The 18,132-nt window shown below is 41.7% G+C and overlaps 1 protein-coding gene across 2 annotated transcripts in view; it reads right to left on the reverse strand.

Annotated features, from left to right (window-relative positions):
- The window catches only part of NECAB1 (N-terminal EF-hand calcium binding protein 1), a 120,875-nt gene that overhangs the window by 65,058 nt on the left and 37,685 nt on the right, over positions 1 to 18,132 (reverse strand). The gene's annotated exons all lie outside the window — the stretch shown is intronic.

The raw sequence follows: 18,132 nt of genomic DNA on the forward strand, positions 1-18,132 counted from the left end.
AACTCTAGGGTACAGATGTGGGGACCTGAATGAAAACCTCCCTAAACTTATTTTTACCAGCTTAGGTTAAAGCTTCCCCAAGGCACAAACTATTTTACCTTTTGTCCCTGGACCTTATTGCTGCCACCACCAAGTGTCTAACAAAAATAACAGGGAAAGAGCCCACTTGGAAACATCTTTCCTCCCCCAAATTCCCCCAAGCCTTACACCCCCTTTCCTGGGGAAGGCTTGATAAAAATCCTCACCAATTTGCATTGGTGAACACAGACCCAAACCCTGTGTTAGAATATCTGTGTTGGGGAGGAGAGGTTAGCCACCACAGAGGAACTGAAATCTAAGAAGGAAACTTTATAAAGGGCTCTGAGGTTGAGACATTAGATAATAATTTGTTTTCAGTGTTAAGCTACTTAACCATTCAAATTATATTTATATTTAAATATAATATATATTTTTACTGACTGTGGTGAAATCTTTTTAGGGACTTGTAACCATTTGACAGCTACCTTCTTAGACTCCTTGGAATGTATAAGGATTGATCATTTTCAGCACTAATTTGATGACTTAACTCTATTCCAATACTGAGACTGATCTGATGTTGATTTGATGTACTTTATTCTTACTGTAGTTAGTTAATACAATGAATAGTAGTTTAGCTTTGGTGATATGTGTTCTTGCTTTGGTTTTAGTGTAAAGGTTTTATACATTTTATAAAACTGATACTGAGTCACATTTTCTTTCAAAAAGCAAGAGGGGTCCAGTACCTTTGAGGGCCGGGCAGAGATATCGGCTGATCAACCTAGAAGCCTGACCAGCTCTATTAGGAAGCTGGCTCAGTCTTTGGTTCTCACAATGGCCACTTTACCCCATCGTTAGGCAGGCCCAGGTACTTCCATATGGTACAGCATGTTGAAGTCATTGCTCTCTTGGTGTTACTCATGCCACTTTCTGGAGAGAATTTTGGAAGGATACTTATCAGAAAATAGCCACCCCTAATCTTTAAACTAAGTGCCAATAGACAGAAAGATATAAACTAAGCCATAGCTGAAACCATACAGAACACACTATGGAGAATGTTGTGGTGGTACAATGACAGAGCTTGTGTATGATCCCTATCTTTTCTTTCACTGCAACCTGTGCTGCTTCACATCCTCTCTCCTAATTTCTTCCTGTGGAGAAGAAAGTAAATCAAGACTTGCTTCTTGACACTTATGTTTAAAACCTCTCACATCTTGTCTGCCAGCCAGGCTTCCTCTCCTCTTTCAAGTTCCTCCTTAAAATTCACTTATTTCATACTGATTGATGTTTCCTTCTATCTAAGATACTTATAGGCTGCCCATCACCATAGTATCTGAGTACCTCACAGTCGTTGAGTATGTTTATCCTCACAAAAACCCTGTGAGTTTGGGAAGTACTATGATTCCCATTTTACAGATGTGGAACTGAGACAGAACCAGGCTAAGTGATTTGCCCAAGGTCATGCAGGAAGTCTCTAGCAGACAGGGAATCAAACCTAGGGATCATACTAGTGCCCAAATCACTGTACCATCCTTCCTTATCTATTGTACCTACTACCCATTGAGGTCCCATTGTCCTTTGTGTCCAGATTGAGTTAAATAGTAGGCTTTCCAGGGCAGAGACCCTGTAATTTTGTATGTCTGTGATCGTTCGATACTGTCAACATTAATAATATGTGTCTTCAATCAGCATAGGCACGAGTAAACCTAGCAAATTTCGTTCTTCACAGAAAGGCCTGGCTAGCTGCAGAATCCGATGTAAGTAATTGGGGACTTAGAGGAGATTGGGGGGTAGAGGTGGAAAATGCTTAGCACAGGGTTGTGTCTGCAACATAACTCAGATTTGCAGTGCACAACTTTACAATGTTCCCATTGGTATACATGCCAAGGAATGCCATAGTATAGACCAATGGTTCTCAAACTAGGGCTGCCGCTTATTCAGGGAAAGCCCCTGGCGGGCGGGGCCGGTTTGTTTACCTGCCATGTCCGCAGGTTCGGCTGATCACAGCTCCTACTGGCCGCAGTTCACAGCTCAGGCCAATGGGGGCTGCAGGAAGGGCAGCCAGCCCATCCCTTGGCCCGCGCCGCTTCCCGCAGCCCCCATTGGCCTGGAGCGGCGAACTGCAGCCAGTGGGAGCCGCAATCGGCCGAACCTGCAGACACGGCAGGTACACAAACTGGCCCGGCCCGCCAGGGGCTTTCCGTGAAGAAGCAGCGACCCTAGTTTGAGAACCACTGGTATAGACTACAGTCTGGTAATGCTGAACATATGTTATTTACAATATTTTCCAGATAACCGGCATTCTGATTCGTGGTGAGCATACTAGGCACAGTGTATAATGAAGAGCATACATGTCACATCAGCACAATTATTTTCAGAATCTCTGCCGCCTATTAAACACAGTATTTTTTCATCTACCTGACTTTCTCTGTTAAAACCCTCTGTGCCTAATATCATGAAGTTATTTTTAAGGACTATTTTAGGTATTCTTTTTAATATTCTTCCCCACCCACACCACATAGTTGAACATACCTAATATCCAAAAAAAGGCCATTCTACATTTGAGCCAGATTCAGTGACGATAAGTGCTAGCAGACATCCCTGATGGTAGAATCTCCAGGAATCCAAGATGTGGCAGTGCAAAGTAACTGCAACCTGTTCTTGGCTCCCCCTTTATAAGGGATCATTGCAACATCAACCATGGATAAGGGCTTCCCACAAAGAGGGCCTGGCTAATGCCCTGATTCAGTGCTACTCTAGAATATCCACCACCTAAGCTCATACAGAGCCTTGTTGGGATGAAAGCTACCTCCACCCCAGCAGATAACCAGCACAGGGCCGTTGCATTCAGGATCTCCGTGGGGTGCAGTGAGTTCTGCTGGCACAAGGAAATGTAATTTACATTTGCTCATTATAGGAAGCAGTTATGCACAAGGTAGACATAATGATGTAAAGAAGGTTACATAAACAGACTTTATTGAACGCTCTGAATAGCATTTCAAAGTTTTTCATGAGCCAGCATCATTTAGACATTTCGCTACCAATGACAGTGGTCTCATAATAAGGATTTAGAATTTTATTGCTTAGTTATTAAAATCTCTTTTGTGTTCTGTAGTCATTCTGCTGTAGGGGATTATTGTTTAATTCTGGTAGTTGGAGTCATCTGTTTCTGCCTAACATTCATGGTTCTATGCTCATTGTGGTGGTGGCAGGAACTCTGGGGCTGGTATCCCTTATTTTTATGCAGAGGTATCCTTAAAATAATTAGTTATCACTTTGTGTGATGTGGTTACAACAGAGAATGAAATTGTTCTGAATAATGAATTGAGACAATATAATGTACAATGCTCAGACAACCGAACAAACCTATAAATATACACTATAAACTGCTCCCTTGCATTAGGGTGATTCACAAGAATGCAATGACTATGCAGCTGACTATACTAAATCAGTACTTCATCAGTGTGATATGTGCCAGCAATGCCCCTTTGCCATGTACATTGGCCAAACTGGACAGTCTCTACACAAAAGAATAAATGGACACAAATCAGACATCAAGAATTATAACATTCAAAAACCAGTCAAAGAACACTTCAACCTCCCTGGACACTCAATTACAGACCTAAAAGTGGCAATTCTTCAACAGAAAACTTCAAAAACAGACTCCAATGAGAAACTGCAGAACTGGAATTAATTTGCAAACTGGACACCATCAAATTAGGCTTGAATAAAGATTGGGAGTGGATGGGTCATTACACAAACTAAAAACAATTTCCCCATGCTAATTTTCCCCCCTTCTGTTACTCACACCTTCTTGTCAGCTGTTTGAAATGGGCCATCCTGATTATCACTACAAAAGCTTTTTTTCTCCTGCTGATAATAGCCCACCTTAATTGATTTGTCTCGTTAGAGTTGGTATGGCAACCCTCATCTTTTCATGGTGTGTGTGTCTGTGTGTGTGTGTGTGTATAGATAGATATCTATCTTCCTACTGTATTTTGCACTCCATGGATCTGATGAAGTGGGTTTTAGCCCACAAAAGCTTATGCCCAAATAAATTTGTCACTAAGGTGCCACAAGTACTCCTTGTTCTTTTTGCTGATACAGACTAACACGGCTGCCACTCTGAAACCTGTCATCAGTCTAGTCATCAAAGCTCCAAATATATCTATGCTGCTAATAAGAGCCTTAAGAGACCTATAAAAAGTTGCTGCACATATGAAATAAAGTAAAGTCCTCAACAATGACCACAGAGCCAACACAAAGAGGGAAACAAGGAGCTGAGCAGCATTTGGAATTTTTGTCCCAGGGGAAATTCCAGTAGTTGTCCCCGAAATGGGGGAAAAAATTCAAATCTCACAATTTGTGCAGTACAGAAATTCCAGACATTCTTTATCTGGAAGTGTCAAAATGTTTTTTTTTCAACATTTTTGATCGAAATAAAACATTTCAGTGTTCCTGAACTTGAAATGTTTTGTTTTGGTTTATTGAGCTGACCTGAAATGCTTCAGTTTGAGTCAGTTTAATATTAAACTGCACTGTCCCATAGTGGCACAGAGCCTCATGGGAGTTGTAGGCTGGGAGCCTGATTTCCATTCTCCTCTCTGGGCCGTGCTCCCTGGTAGGACTACATCTTCACTGATGTTCCTAGAGTCACGTAAAAAGAGAAGGAGTACTTGTGGCACCTTAGAGACTAACTAACAAATTTATTTGAGCATAAGCTTTGAAGTGAGCTGTAGCTCACAAAAGCTTATGCTCAAATAAATTTCTTAGTCTCTAAGGTGCCACAAGTACTCCTTCTCTTTTTGCGGATACAGACTAACACGGCTGCTACTCGGAAACCTAGAGTTATGTGACTCTCATGATGCATGCAGCTTGGTTGGAGGGAAAGCCATGTTATATTAAGAAAAGGAGTACTTGTGGCACCTTAGAGACTAACCAATTTATTTGAGCATAAGCTTTCGTGAGCTATAGCTCACTTCATCGGATGCACACTGTGAAAAGTGTAGAAGATCTTTTATACATACAAAGCATGAAAAAATACCTCCGCCCACCCCACTCTCCTGCTGGCAATAGCTTATCTAAAGTGATCACTCTCCTTACAGTGTGAATGATAATCAAGTTGGGCTGGAAATGGCCCAACTTATTATCATTCACATTGTAAGGAGAGTGATCACTTTAGATAAGCTATTGCCAGCAGGAGAGTGGGGTGGAGGGAGGTATTTTTTCATGCTTTGTGTATAAAAGATCTTCTACACTTTCCACAGTGTGCATCCGATGAAGTGAGCTGTAGCTCACGAAAGCTTATGCTCAAATAAATTGGTTAGTCTCTAAGGTGCCACAAGTACTCCTTTTCTTTTTGCAAATACAGACTAACACGGCTGTTATTCTGAAACCCATGTTGTATTATGGGAGATACAGTCTTCCTGGGAGTATGGCTCAGTGAAAAGAATGGGACCCAGAACTACAACTCCCACAATGCAATGTGCTGATAGAAAAATGTAGTTTAATGTTTTGTTGAACTGATTCAAAACATTTGGGTTAGGACAACAAAATGAAATATTCCAATTTGGATAAAACTGCCTCAAAGCAAAATACTTTTGTTTAGATTTTTCTCAGAGGAAAATTGAAAATTTTCTTCAAAATTGAAATTTCTCTTAAAATTTCAGTTTTGCAGAAATTGAGTTTTCCTTTGGAAAATCATTCTAACAGAAAATTCCCAACCAGTTTTATTTGAACCCTGTTCAGAGAAGCTGTATCAGCATCAGAGCTGCGCAAAACATTATGAGATTTGAAATCTTGTATGTCCACATTATTGTGTATAGCAGATTTTTAGTAGCCTTGGTGGTTCATGAAATATTGGACCTTAAAATCAGATCATTCTGATTACCATCTTGCCTTTTCCTCCACACTTAGTTTTAGAGCTAAAATCAATGCTGTATATAATCTGAATGCTTATAATCCCTATTGGCAAACAATATAAAATACAAATCTCTGGTTCTGGGAAGTTGATGAGAATATTGCTGCAAAATTCATGCTTGAACTGAAGTTTTAGCAAAATGACCCGATTTAAAAAGGTGGCATCACCTCTTTTATGATACTTTTTCCAGTCTATTTGTTGTTGAATGTTAAATATGTGCATACAACTTTTCAACAGTTCCATCACATTTTAAAGAAAAGTTAGTATTTGTCCATAAACTGCAATTCAACAAATTGGAGAGACTGTTTGTGTTCCATGTTGCTGCTTTCATAAAGCCTGTCTTATTTCCATATTGTATTTGGGAAGAAAAAAGACGATGGAGTTCAATATTTTCTCCCTTTAACTTTATTGGACAGTTGTAAATCCTCTTGCATATAGAATCAGAATGTCAGCAGCAGCATCGGACTCAGATGGTCTCTCTGATTTTGATGGAAAACCAAGTAAGGGATAAATATTGACCATTCTTAAAGTTTTGCTGACCTAATGAAGTTTTATAGTTTACATTCAGTAACCCTCACAACTGCCACAAACTTGCACATTTTTTGTGGTCTTGGCAGAATCACTATTGCCTTGTGTTATTTGTATGCCATTGTATTGAATAAGTGTAGTACACTAACTCCAGGGTAATGCAGATTGATTGGACCACAGGAGCAGAGGGCTAGAGCATGACATATTGCTACCTGCCCAGTTTTAGAGGCCTGAAGTATCTTCTCAGTCCTAGTATGGAGGAAGTTTGGGGCACATTAGAAAGACAGTGAGGAGAAGTTTGCCAAGTCTCTCTTGTGATCACACAGAGGAATTGGATCATCAGGAATGTTAATCCGGTACCTTTCATGAGAATTAAAAGGGGGACAGATTCTCTGCTGTGTCCAAGATCCGCTCAGTGCAACAGAGTAGAAGTGGCAGGAAGCTGGTTACGGCTCCTTGATTCTCTGCCCAACTCTGCTCTATCCCTCACATAGTTTAGAGTAGCCGAGGCATAAGTTACAATAACTCCAAATGGCAAGGTCCCCAAGTGCCTCTCCATTATGTGGGGGTAGCTGGGCAGCAGTGTACTTTGTCCATGTGCCTGCCATCACCTATCCCCAGCACTACTTCTAGGCCATGTCTGCAGGAACTAGGGGAGTAGCTCAGACGCTGGCTATGCCAGTTCGGCACTCCCTGGGGATTTGCGTGCAATTTCTGTTCCTTTTGCACAGCAGAGTGGAGCTGAAAATGTGGCCCAGTATCTTTAAAATAAATCTTCAAGAATTATTACCCACTGGCCCATTTCAGTCAGCTGTGAGTGATGCAGTTATCACACTGTGTCCTCTTGTCAATCATGAACGTAGAATCCCGGTTACAGTCTGATGGCAGTTCTTATTTTGTAATCCTGACAGATATTCTTGTCATCTTCTGACAACTTTTCCCAAGGATGCCATTATTAGAACAATTACTGGGCAAGTGTAGAAGGCACTAGCGGGCGTATTTGCATTTGTAATGAGCGCCAGAAGTTATTCACTGTAACCAAGAACTATTTCAGAGACTCCCACTGGATGGAAGCATGGGATCCTTGTCATTTACAATAAAATTTGAGGGCTCAGAATTAGTGACAGCCTGAAAATATGTACATAGAGTTTGTCCAAGAAAATGTATCACAACCTGGCCTAATGAATCAGTAGTGCATAGGGCTACTATTATGGCAAAAAGGCATGCTTTCAGAACGGTGTATTTTGGAACTTTGAAGACTGGGGACAAGGAAGGGCTTGGATGTCCCCGGGTAAATGGGTTAACTTTTAAAATTCCAACAAACTGAAATTAATATCTGAGAAACTGGTGAAGCCATGATTCTAATGAGGGGCCATGAAAGAGGCCTTCCATCTTGGTTTAATGCAGGCAAAGGTGCCCATGAGGGGATCTGAAAGGCTGATCTGTATGCCACTGTAGTGAAAAAATGCAGCACACTCAACTTCAGGATAACGTCATTGATTGGCCCACCAAATCTTAGGGCTAGATCGTGACACATTGCTTCCTGCCCCATGTTGGGGGCAGTGGCTATTGTGCTGCTCATAGATCCGGCAGTTTTGCTGGACCTGGTGTCCCCATTGCTACAGGGAGCAGTAACCTGCACTAGGTCTATTTCTGTGGCAGTATACATTCTGTGAGATACTAGAACAAAGATGTTACCAGGTGCATTGTGGAGACAGAGCTGAATTATTTGTCTGTTCTCTTTTTCACACACCCCATTATCTCCTCCTGCTCCCTGCATGGGGAGGGGACATAGCCACTCTGAAGAGCCTTCTGTCCCTCCTCCTGTGCTCTTTTATGGGTCACCTTGCACCCCCATACTCTCAAGTGCTGTTGCACTCACTGGACCAAGATTTGGCCCATGATATATCCCAGATATTTAAATTCTTCCCACACATTCAATGTTATGTTTATAAATGGATCCCAACGTATTGATGTTTGTGCAGTGTATTCTCTCCTCTCCTCTGGCTACAGCTATTCAGGCAGTAGCACAGATAATAAGCAAAGCATTTTTGAGTCATACCTCATAATCTACTGTGAAGTTATGATAGGATGTAAAATAATTTTACTTTAATATTATCTTGAATTAAGTTAGTGAAGAGAGACACAAGAAACACAATACAATATGTTTGGCATCAGTGCCACCAAATGCTTAAGCCCATGCTGAAAGTGCTTTCCTGAGTAGGGATATTTTAAGCATGTGCATAAAGTTAAGTACATACTGGCATGTTTAGGGGAATTGGGGCTTCAGTGACATTTTCTAAAAGTATTACAACCCAATGTACTGAGGAAGGAAAGGGCAACACTGAAACAAAAATGGGTTTACAAAGCACGTGAGAGCTTATTAAAATACTAAGATATAAAGATTCTAATGGGGATAATGAACTCATTGTTCTAGTGCTTAGGTTCACACAATTACAATAAAAAAAGTTGCCTTTCTTCCTTATCAAATGTAAATTTAGCAATGGTGGGAGAAAGGGTTTGATTTAGTGAGTCATAATTCAAAGGCCAAGAAGCAATTGAATTAAAAAAAACCCCAATTTAAATATTGTTAAGGTTGAAATTTGAAGTCAGAAAGCCAGAAAAAGCAAGTCATGTATGATTACTCTTTTTTTCTTAATCTTTACAATACTGGCACGTTCCAGGCTGCCATCCAAATGGGTGCATAGGAAAATGTACTAGGATTGCAATCGTTAAGTCTGCGAGATGATTATAATTTTCTGTTTTCCCTCCTCTGTAACTTTCTTCCTTTGGTCTAAACTTCCTGTGTTTTGCAAAAATTGGATTTTTGAAAACTGAAAATCCTTTAGCCGTTTTTGAGTTATCAGAGTAGGGAAAAGTAAGTACACTATTTTCACCTTAAGAAGCAATCTGAGATCTTCTTTGTGCAGTGATAACTCAAAGACAGTGGAGCTTTTGGGCCTTGTTCTCTATTGTCCTGAACCTTGTGTGGGCATTTACACCTGTGCCAAGTGAATACAAAACGCTACCCAGTCAGAATAATGGTGTTTTACATTCACTTGGCACAGGTATGAATGTCCACATAAGGGATAAAACCATGGAGAATTAGGTCCTTGAACTTGAACTTTCAAAGTACTACTTTAAGTAGCCCTTGATGAAGAAGAGCCAACAATGAGTCTGGCTCAATTCCTGTGGAGAGAGGAAACCATATTATTAGAATGGAAGACCAATAAATTCAGAAGTGTGTGTACCAAGGAATGCTGTTACACAGCCATTGATCATGTGAGCATGACAAAAGCAACAGTGGCATGATAAAATTGCCAGTTGTGGACATAAACTGAATATACAGCCAAATCACCTAGCCAGAAATTGATCTGGGTGGCACTTGATCTGCAAGGAGCCCATGTCCCTTTGTGATTTGCCATGGTAAAGACTGATGATGAAATGCATACCTTATTATATACAGTGGCCCTAATCCTCAGGTTTGGCTGAATTGTGCTTTTGTGTGCGGCAGGAATAGACTGTTGCCCATTTTGGGGCCATCCTGGATTGGAACACAGAGTTAATTAGAGTTGACGAATCTTAATCTTTTTCTTAAAATAGTAAAAGGAAAGCTCTTTGTCGCTGAGACTTTGTATCTCACCTTTTAGCCTTCCATGAATTTCTACAGAGACTTGTATATCCTTGACTATTGAGGTACAATGTGGGAGTGCCTAAAAGTTAAGGAGATTATAAAAGGCACAAATAGAAATGACTTTCAATGGGAGTTGAGTCCTTTATGCCTTTGAAAATCTCCCCCTTATGATTTACCATTAATGATGGAAACAAAGCCAACAATATCACACCGAAAATTTAATGCAGATGAATAGCTAATTTGGTGCCTACAAAAGCAATTGTTTTGTGTAAATAACATGTTAGGCAGAATGTCTTGGTGTCTTAATAAAAGCAGTCTGCTAGCTTTTTATCTGTAAGACTGGTTTTTAATCCACTTTAAAGCACAGAGGCTCTGAATAATCAGAAAGTTGTTTGTTGAAGGTCATTCAGATTTCATCTGCCACAAAACTTCATCCTCTGTATTGTCCCTCCCCGTCCTTTCTGGCAAATAGGAAATCAGGAGTTGCTGGGTCAAGACAAAGATCCAGTTAGTCCACTATCCCTGTGTCTTTACGTAGCCAGTACCAGATGGCTTCGGGAAAAGCTGTAAAACTCTCACAGACAATTATGAAATAATCTGCCTGTGCGGGGTATTTCTGCCTAAATCCAAGAAGTTAAATGGTTGGTTTATGGACCACTAGACTGAAGACATTCAAAAATATTTCTGTGCTAGGAGTCGTTTATAATTTTATAGCCCAGTGATCCTCAGCACTGACAAATTTAATCTTTGCAGTAAAATGATCACTAGGAAACAAAATATTTTTAATGGTGACAATATATGGAAATACACTCAGTTTGGTGTCACATGAGGAACTAATTCAAGTGACATGGCTCATATATGATGTCATTATTAAAACCCAACATTTTTAGATTATATTTGTAATGAACAGATGTCATATACACCCGCCTTCCTGTGTCAAAAGGAGGTGCGGGGGGGGGGGGGGGCACACAAACCAGAAGCTAAAAACATATAGCAGTAGACTTGCATGTTTAATGTTCCTCTGTCCTGATGCTAATAACAATTATTGTATTAAACATCTTGCTTATTTTCTGCATTTTTCTTCAAAAATGAATATAGACTTGTAAAAAAATTGACTATCTGTGTACATACACACACAAATCACAAGAGACATGTCCACTGAAATATAAATTCACCACTGAGAAAAAATCCTCAGCTGGAGTAATAGAATCATAGAATATCAGGGTTGGGAGGGACCTCAGGAGGTCATCGAGTCCAACCCCCTGCTCCAAGCAGGACCTAATCCCCAACTAAATCATCCCAGCTAGGGCTTTGTCAAGCCTGACCTAATATGTCATAGCTCCAATGAAATCAAGGATCTGTCCTTAGATGTTTTGTCCTTGACTTCAGTGGGACCAGGAGCAGGGCTTAGAAGAGATCTAAACGACCCCTGGGGGAATTCAGCACCACTGCACAATGCAGAATTTTGCAGAAATTAATGTTGTGCTCACAGAATTTCCTTTTCCACAGAAATGGGCTTCAGTGCTGCTATGTGCCACTAGGGGCCACTGGACTAGGCAGAAGGGTATCTGGTGGGTATCTGGGCTGGAGGGGCCCCGTGATTGGATTCTGGGAAGGAGGGGGTTCAGGTGTATTGGCTGGGGTGGCCCACAGGTGGGCTCTGGGGTGGGGAGTGGTTGTGAGTGTCTGGCTCCCCGGCTGGGCTCTGGCGGGGGGGGGGGAAGTGGGCAGAGAAATAGGACCTGGGTTGTCATAATGATTCCTTTAACTCTCTACTCCTGGGGGAATTTTTGTGTGTGTCTGCATTGTTAACAGACATACTTGCTAACAGGTATTTTGAAATAAATTACCAAAATAATTGAAACTGGGCGATTATGTAGTGTTCTTTTGACAAATAAAATGTGCAGAATTTTCCAGAATTTTAAAATATTGTGTGCAGAATTTTTAATGTTTTGGTGCAGAATGCCCCCAGGAGTAATAAACATAAAGTCAACTTGCAGAAGTAATATGTGCAAACATCAGACTAACTCTCCTGCAGACGCTAACCATTAATGGCAATGATCAATCACCATTCCATACAACAGTAAGTTTTGCTCCATGGTGTTGCATTGGTGTATAATTTTTATATGGCTTTCTTCGGGTAATTAAAGTAACAGAGGCAGCAGTTGGCTATACATTTACATAAAAGATAAGATTTGTTATAGACTTAAGTGCCACCTGATATGCACCAAACAGTAAGGTGCAGAGCTTACACTGAGTTACCTGAACAGAACAGACATGACCTTAATTACTGCAAAATGAAGACTAGTTTCCTTATTGCTTGCCTAATATAACATTGACAATTTGTTTTGCTTATTTCAGTAGTCAGTAGTATTCAGCATGTGCACTGCTTAATTTTATTCAGCTCTATTGTATTGTAATATCATTACATTAGCTTTGATCTTCTCTTTTCAAATATCTAAATTACTAAAATGCAGTTAAATCCCCTCTTCTAGCAAATTGAGATTACAAAACTTGAGGAGTATAGTTTTAATATGTATTTGGCTTGGAGAGTTCACTCAAAGGTATTAAAGTCAAAGGTGTGGCTTCTCCACACTTACAGAAATGTATATGTTCAGTATCTTTTTCTTTTTAAACAATTTATAGACTTTTTTCCATGGCACTCACTTCAGTAAGATCTGATTGCCTCACAAGCATCACTGCATTTATCCTTACAACTCATCAGTGAGAGAGAGGGGGATTTGAGGCATCTGCAGATTAAATGACTTGCCCAAGGTTACAGAGTAAATCTGTGTGGAAGACCCAAGAACAGAACTCCTATCTCTTGAGCCCTAGCCCAGTGATTCAGCTACAAGACCATTCCTCCTCTCTAGGGTTAGGCTTCAGGATACAATGCCATACAGTTCTACGTTACAAAGAGCAGCCTAGGTGGGATTTTGAATTTGGCAGAGTTAAAGGCTTTGTGCAAGTAGGAACAACCCAAAGTCTGCATTTGTGACAAAACTGGCATCTGAGACTATAGAGGCACTATAGAGGCACTATAGAGATGGCAGTAGTAGTTCTCATGGTAACTCCTCAATATGCCATTCTCTGTCTTTTGTGGTGTGGTATTTCTAAATGGGGGAGGTAGGCTATGTCACAGTTCATGGCAACTTCACCGATATTCCTCTTCCATTGTCCCTTGAGGGCACCCACTCTAGGCTCCAGACTCCACAGCCATCATCTCTTTCAGGCAGAGAACCACATCTCTGTCCCTGCTGACCAGGATCTTTCCAGGCTGCATGGTTCCCTGCCTAAACTGTGATATCTTCAGCAAGCCAGACTGCCTGAACAGGATCTGTGCTTTGCTTTCTCGCTGAAGGCTATGCACAGCTGTAATTGCCAGCAGTTACAAGTTACCACACACCTCTTTCTGAGCTAACCCATGTATTCTTAAAGTAAAAGGATTACAGAAAAAACATATGCAAAACAATAAAGAAACCTAAGCACATGCTAAAAAGTTTAGCAAGGTCACCCCAACTCCAACCCTGGGCTCTGGTAGGTGTCAGTTCTTCCAACTCTTCCCTTACGATTGGCCCGCCTCCCTCCCCGCCCCGTTGGTCAGATGGTTCTGTCCATTTGATGGATCAGAAAGAAGGCCCTGAGTCAGTTTAAATTCAGACTGTTTATCCAAAAGTCCTTTCTTTGTCTATTGGTCACTGAAGAATCCAGTCCGAACCAGTATATGTGAGCCTTTCCAGGTGATGGTACTTCTCTGGAGGTGTTAGATCCTGAGTGAATTTGTCTAATCACCCTCCACTTTTCTTAGTTCCTGGAGAAGCTGTGGTCACCCCGCCAGGTGGAATTGCATAGTCTCCCAATGATACAGTAACACAGTGAGATCTCCCAAAGGTATTGCAGGAAATTGCCATAACTGTCGCTGGCTGGTTCCAGTGTTAAACTGTTAAGAGCTGGAGGCTGACTACAGTCAGGGAAGGGTGGATTTTGCCTTTTGCTGAGTAAGACAATTTAGCTTTAATAGAAATTACTTATCTTAGACATTTTCATGGCCTCCATCACCCTAGTATCCGAGCCCCTCACCGTCTTTGATATGTTTATCCTCCACACCTCGTGTAGTAGGTAAGTGCTATTATCCCCCTGTGCAGATGGGGAGCTGAGACGCAGAAAGAGGAAGGGTCACATTTTTAAAGGAATGGAGATGCCTAACTCCTACTGATTTCAAATGACCTGCCCAAAGTCACACAGGAAGTCTGCAGAAGAGCAGGGGGTTGAACCCAGGTCACTCAAGTCCTAAGCTAGTAGTTTATCAATATAACATCTTACCACAGGTCATTGCACAGGATGTCCTAGACCTTTGCCCTAACCACATAACCAAATTAGTAATAAAGAATGGGAAGGATGAGCTGTGTGTCTCTCATTTCCTGTAGAGTCCCAGAGAGGTGAAAGCACTTTGTAGATAACCTGGTTTGAAGGTGTGAGGACTGAGTAAATCTCTGGAAGAGCTGGATGACCAAAGGCATAAGCCTCTATGGGGATGTTTTAGTGTATGGAAGACAGAAGTGCCATCTTCTGTAAGTGGTTGGTTAATTAGTAGGATAAAAGTTGCATATATCGAGTTCTAGGCTTCTTCTGTGTTTGGATTCTGCTCCTTTGATGTGTGCACCATGAGGAGTATGTTAAAAACAAATCTCTCGTTTTACATTGTGTATTTAGGGTGTTGCTTGTACACAAAGGTTATAGAAAGGGACAAGCCAACAGTGTTCACCTTCATGGCACAGTAGTGCTAAAAAACACAGGAAAGATATCAGGAAACTCCATTGGTGGAGGCGAGCACAAATAGAGAAGCCTTACAAATCCCACTTGTTACAACCAGGCAGCTGAGTGGGATTCCAAGACTATCTGTTCTGGTTTTTGCAGTTTCTCCTATCACCTTTTTCTCCACCATTTTGATAGCTCAGGCTAAGTGGAACAAAAGGTTATAGAAAGGGACAAGCCAACAGTGTTCACCTTCATGGCACAGTAGTGCTAAAAAACACAGGAAAGATATCAGGAAACTCCATTGGTGGAGGCGAGCACAAATAGAGAAGCCTTACAAATCCCACTTGTTACAACCAGGCAGCTGAGTGGGATTCCAAGACTATCTGTTCTGGTTTTTGCAGTTTCTCCTATCACCTTTTTCTCCACCATTTTGATAGCTCAGGCTAAGTGGAACAAAAGGTTTTTCCATGTTACTGTATCTAAAATCAGTTTTTGATCTGAAACACTAAAATGGGAGGAAAGAGGATTTCACTGGAACCTATCAAAATGGTTCTTCAGTGGGCTAATAGGTGCAGCTATATGGGGGGAAAAGATATTCAAGGCCCCTCCAACCCTCTCAAGATGGGCTACCCTAGAGGCTTTTGTGATGCAACTCATACAGGGTCTCATTCTGCCCCATAGGATTCTGTGAATCAAATCCATATCCCATATGAATTGATGTAGCTCCATGAAAGCAGCTGAGGTTCCTCCATTGTAATGATTTACATGGAGCTACATTGATTTACACCAGCTAAGGATTTGGCCCTGTGTTTGCAGGAGCACCTTGGACACAGACTAGGCTAACTTTGAGACCCTTGAATGTTGAAGTTTCAAGTGGAATGTTTCACACAGCTCTTGGGCTGGGGGGGTGAGGGGAAGAGAGAGAAGGATGAGACTGAGAAAGAGTCTTGTTTGTTACAGCTTAGATTGTTTTTTATTTAACTGGATTAAAATGTGAAAACACCTGTACAAATGTTCACTTGCTGGTTGTATCCTAGGTACAGTAATTTTATTCTCATTCTTCCCTACTGAACTGCAGCTTTAAGCTACTGAGCAGCCATAAGCATAAATCAAGAATTTCATTTTCTTCTCTAGGATAATTTGCAAGTGAGAGGCATCACACAATGGATGGTTTTAGGGCAGTTTGACATGTACATGATTCTTACACTTGCATAACAAAACTTTGTAAGGTTCAATGAACACTTTGATCCTTTTCTGAGCTAATGTGTTAATATCAGACATTTTATGTAACCTGCCCTTTTCAGCAATTGTGTGTGATGCTAATTAGTGACATTTTGGCTTTCTTCATGCATGTGAACTTGTGTTCTGGGTTGGAAAACTGTATCAATATGGACTCAGGATTCATACTGCATTGTCCAAGTTTTCTTTCTCTTCACTAACTCAATCAGATTTCTGGCATGTTGCCACATGCCTCCATCATAGTGCCTCCTGACGACAGAGCTTTAAAGGCAAAAGGGGTCTATGGAAAGCCCTAAAAATTATTTTTCTGCATTTCTATTAGGATGAAAGATCAAACAATGTCTGATACTTGCCAGCTGCAAAGTCAAAGTAAAAATATTGTATCATGTAAGAAAACAAAACCTCATCACTATTACAAAAGTTTCAGTTTTGAATTAGCTATAGGTATGTTCTGTCAAGTGACCATGCTAAAGCTTCACACTCTTAAAAGGAACCTTATTAGCCCTCCCTCCTGCCTGACTTCTTGATACACACCAAGGGAAAATGGATGGGGGAGAAGCAGTAGATGTGGTATATCTTGACTTTAGTAAGGCTTTCGATACTATCTTGCATGACCTTCTCAAAAGAAACTATGGAAATACAATATAGATGGAGCTACTATAAGGTGGGTGTATAACTGGTTGGAAAACTGTTCCCACAGACTAGTTATCAGTGGTTCACAGTCAAGCTGGAAGGGCATATTGAGAGGGGTTCAGTGCTAAATCATTTAATAATGATTTAGATAATGGCATAGAGAGTACATTTATAAAGTTTGTGGCTGATATCAAGCTGGGAAGGGTTGCAAGTGCTTTGGAGGGTAGGATTAAAATTCAGAATGCTCTGGACAAACTGGATAAATGGTCTGAAGTAAACAGGATGAAATTCAATAAGGACAAATGCAAAGTACTCCACATAGGAAGAAACAAACAGTTGCAGGCATACAAAATGGTAAATGACTGGCTAGGAAGGAGTACTGTAGAGAGGGATGTGGGGGCATGTGTGGTGGGTGAACCCCCCATTTGGGGAGGTTAGCCCGCTGGCCCCATCCCCCCGAGCCCCGTGGCCCGCTCTGCAGCTGGAGGAGCCCTGGCCTGCCCACCCCAGCAATGCCGGGCATCCCCTCGCCCCCACCAGTATCTGGCTAAGGTGCCAGCCCCCCCGAGTACCAGCCTGGCCCCCCAGAGTGCCAGCCTAGCCCCAGTACCCAGCCGAGCTGCTGGCCCCCTGAGCACTGGGCCAGGCTGCTGGCCCATGGCCCCTGTCCCCCCAGGTGAGCCTGAGTGCTGCCCCTGGCTGACAATGGGCCTGAGCTCCTGGCAGCTGGTTGGAGCTGAGCCCCAGATGACTTCAGGGTAGAGGGACAGGGAGGGTGGGGCATCCCAGGGGAACATGGGTGGGGCCAGAGCCTGGGTCAGGGGAGGCTTAGCCTGCCCCAGCCTTTAATACCCGCCGCCCATGTGTGGGGGTCATAGTGGATCACAAGCTAAATATGAGTCAACAGTGTAACCCTGTTCCATCAAACATCATTCTCGGATGGATTAGCAGGAGTGCTGTAAGCAAGACATGAGAAGTAATTCTTCCACTCTATTCCATGCTGTTATGGCCTCATCTGGAGTATTGTGTCCGGTTGTGGGCACCACATTTCAGGAAAGATGTGGACAGATTGGAGAAAGTTCAGAGGAGAGCAACAAAAATGATTAAAGGTCTAGACAACATGACCTATTAGGGAAGATTGAAAAAACTGGGTTTGTTTAGTCTGGAGAAGAGAAGACTGAGAGGGGACATAACAATTTTCAAGTACATAAAAGGTTGTTACATGGAGGAGGGAGAAAAATTGTTGTTCTTAACCTCTGAGGATAGGACAAGAAGCAACGGGCTTCAATTGCAGCAAGAGCAGTTTAGGTTGGACATTAGGAAAAACTTCCTAACTCTCAGGGTGGTTAAACACTGGAATAAATTGCCTAGGGAGGTTATGGAATCTCCATCATTGGAGGTTTAT

The sequence above is a fragment of the Lepidochelys kempii genome, chromosome 2, assembly GCF_965140285.1.
Source record: "Lepidochelys kempii isolate rLepKem1 chromosome 2, rLepKem1.hap1, whole genome shotgun sequence".
NCBI lineage: Eukaryota > Metazoa > Chordata > Testudines > Cheloniidae > Lepidochelys > Lepidochelys kempii.